Below are 3889 nucleotides of genomic sequence, written 5' to 3'. Positions count from 1 at the left end.
TTGTGCTTGCCAGGCAGGCGCTATGCCACTGAGCTAAATCCCCAGTCCCCTGAAGTTTACATAACAGAAAATTAATTAAAACTGTAGATCGCCAATAACACTAGTCACATCTCAGTACTGAATTGCCACATGTGCTGGCTGGGTCCCATATTGGACAGTGCCAGCTAAGTATATTCATTTTTCAGCCAGCAAACTTCTCCCAAGAGAAACAATGTGTGTCCTACTGAGCCTTGTTTGACCCACTACCTTGGCATCTATTTTCAGTGCTTGGGTGGATCACTCAAACTATTGGTCTTGTACCCGTTAGACCAATGATACAGGAATGAGCTTCTGTCTCCAACATTCACCTGTGGGCCTTGTGGTCCTCCTGGTTTGGTACCAGCATTCACTGGATGTGTGTCGCAGATATGTCAAGGGGAAGCAACTCCGTTCATCAGAAGAAGGCAGGAATGACCTTGCATAGCAGGAAAACAGAGGTGTCAAGGTGATCCTGTGGATTATGTCTTGGGAATTTCTTGCCTGAATTCTATGATAAATGGGCAAGAATGGCTACACTTCAAAATTCTGGATCTTGAGTAGAAAGTATTTAATCAAAATGTTAGGACTTTTTTTCTTAATTTTTTCCTTAAATTTGATTACCTGTTATTTTCAACGTTTTTCCTTTTAACTTTTCCTTGTTTTCAGTCTCCATATAATTTTTCCCTTGATTCTGTTATCTTCAATTTTTCATCAAGGTTTTCTGTTCTCCTTACCTAATTATAAACTTCCATCTGTCCTGAATAGGAGCCTATGTCCCGCTTCTCTCTCATCCATCACATATGCTATAATTTAAACTTTCACATTTTTTTTGCATTTTCAAATTCCAATACTCTATATTTAATAGTGAGCCATTAAGCTTGGATATTAATATTGATATCATTAGAGAACTGTACAAAATTTTTCTTGAAATTTTCCTACCATTAGAAGACCTATAACTGTTGCATTAAGTACATATTAGCAGTATATGAATGTCTAGGTTGTCTTAACACGTGTCTGTAATTGTGGATTTCTCTTCTATGGTTAAGAGTGTTAAATAATTGTCTATAACTGATTGCTAACATAATATTTGTTCTGAATGACACCGCTGTAGAAGATGTACTCGACCTGCCATGGTCACGTAATTGTCATTACAGTGTTTCCTCTGTACGCCAAAGCCCAGATTGTCTTTGTGACATTAATGGTACTAGGGTGAGTTCTCCAAGAATTTGGTTTTGAGTCACTTATATTGCATCTTCCCCTCTCAAATTAATGGAAGTGGTCAGATTTTAGGACAGAGGAAAAGGACTATAGTTACCTATGCCCAAATTACATCACTAAAAAGTGATTAACTAAACAGACAGCATGAAATTCTTTCCACTATAAAAGCCAAAAACTTCAACGCCATCAAAGAAACAATCAAACAATAGCAACATGAGAGGATGGAGGCAGAAAACACCCCCCCATACTCCCAACTCCCCCAAGCTGATCTAGAGAGCAACAGGGCAGAATAGCTTAAGCTGCACCCCAGAATTACTCAGCAGGATAACAGCAGTTTAGAAAGCATATTAGACATGCTTGCTATGATCACAGAAGATGTACAACCAGATAAGTGAAGTAATAACCAAAATGTTCAAAGAGATTTCAGAACACCTTAACCAGGCTAGGCGTACTAAAGAAGATGATACAAAGAATGAATAAACTCTGCACTAAATAATTAGATTCCCTTGAACAGTTTCAATCACAAATCCAGGAGATTTAAAAAACATGGCAAAATTATGGACAAAGCAGCTACCAATATGAGAACAGAATTTCAGATTTAGAAGACACAGATGCTGTCAAGTCCAACTACCTAAGGTCACCTTAAGAGCAATAGGAGAACATGGAAAATGGATCCAACTGGTGTTAGGTGATGCAAAGAAGACTAGTCTCAGAGTAACTGGAATAAGTGAAAAAGTCAAAGGTGGCACAAATTGCATGAAAATTCTGTTTATAGAAATAATAGGTGGCTGGGGATTTAGTTCAGTGGCACAGTGCCTGCCTGGCAAGCACAAGGTCATGAGTTCGATTCCCGGTACCAGAAAACAAAACAAAACAAAAAGAAATAATAGAAGAACACTTTACAATACAAAGAAAGAAATAAACATGCAGAAGAATGAGGTATGAAGATTTTCAAACAAGTATTACCACCAAAGAACCTCTCCAAATCCCATTGTTGCCAACATATTAGCAGTCCAACACAGGGGCAAAATCTTAAAAGCTGTTAGAGTATAACATCAAATCACGTCTAAAGGTAAACCATTAGAATAACTGTTATCAACACAAATCTTAAAGGCATAAGAGCTCGGTGTGAAGTGTTTTCAAGTAGAAAAGGTAGCAAATTCCAAATCTGAGTTAAGATTTTGGAGAAGTGTCTTTCAAAATTGATCTGAAATAAGTTACTTCCATGAAAAGGATGACATCAAGAAAGTCATGAAGAGGAAACCAGAATTATATAAAATCTCATGGATATCCTACGAGGAGCCACTGAAGCGAACAGTGAAAATTAGTCAAATAGAATGAATATGCCTTGCAGTATAAGCATCAAAGTAGAAGAAAAGAAAATAAGGCAATCAGTCACAGGAAAATAACGCAATGCCAGGAATAAGGCAACACCTTTTGGGAATAACTCTGTTACTCAATCTAGAGACAAAAGTTGGCAGAATGGATCAAGAAAGAAAGCCCAACAATAAGCAGTATACAAGAAACACAATGAATTAGAAAAAGAAATCACAGGTTAGAGATCAGTGGATGGAAAACAACATTCCATGCAAAGGAACCTGAAATAATCAGGAGTAGCTCTTCCCACTTCAGACAGAGTGGGTTTTAAGCCAAAACTGAAGAGATGAAGAACACAACATAGTGATTAAAGGAGCAGTCCAAGAGGGAGAGATGATAATTATAAACACGTGAGCACCACACAGTGGCTCAGTTAACTTCATAAAATGAACACTAATTGACAATAATAATCACACAAACATCAAGGTAATTATAATCAGAGAACCCTATACCCCACTATCACAAACTGACAGATCTTCTAGACAAAACAGAAATAACAGAGAAGTATCAGAGTTGAACCAGCTTGAAAAGAAATTGAGTTGATAGATACCTACAAAGTGTTTCACCCTGCAATAACAAAGTACAAATTCTCAGCAATGTATAGGACTTTCCTTTTTCATTTTTCTTTTTTAATTCTTTTTGAGACAAGTTTTGACTATGGAGTTCAGACTGGACTTGACTTGCTCTGTAGCCCAGGCTTGGCTTGAACTCATAGTAAACCTCCTGCCTCAACCTCCCAGGTGCTGGGCTTGCAAGTATGTGCCCCTATACTCAGCGTAACATATGAGACTTTCTAAAAAACAGATTCCATGCTCGGTGATAAAGCATGGTGAAGTATAAAGAAAAGAATCAAAATAGTCCCATCCATATTATCAAATCATAGTGCCATGAAAGTAGAAATCAATAGCAAAAGATATTACAGAAAAAATGAAACCCAAAGAAGTTAAACAATGCCCCCTTGAAAAATCAATAGGTCACAGAAGAAATCAGGGAAGAAATTAGGCAATTCCTACAATTAAATAAAAGTTCCAGTGGAGCATACTACAAATGAAGGGACACAAAGAAAGCTGTCGAAAGAGAGAATTCTATAGCAATGAATGCCTACATTGCAAGGGCAACAGAGACTCCGTACGGACACCCAGGATTTGGAGGCAGATTTACTTATCTTCAGGAGTAGTAATTGAGGGGCTTGTATTTTGTTCAGCGGCACAGCGCTTGCCTGGCAAGTGCGAGTCCTGAGTTCCATTCCTGGTACTGGAAAAAGAAAAAGAAAAAA

The sequence above is a fragment of the Chinchilla lanigera genome, unplaced genomic scaffold (assembly GCF_000276665.1).
Source record: "Chinchilla lanigera isolate Chin_1 unplaced genomic scaffold, ChiLan1.0 scaffold00097, whole genome shotgun sequence".
Lineage (NCBI taxonomy): Eukaryota > Metazoa > Chordata > Mammalia > Rodentia > Chinchillidae > Chinchilla > Chinchilla lanigera.
Note: the sequence above shows the minus strand (reverse complement) of the source record.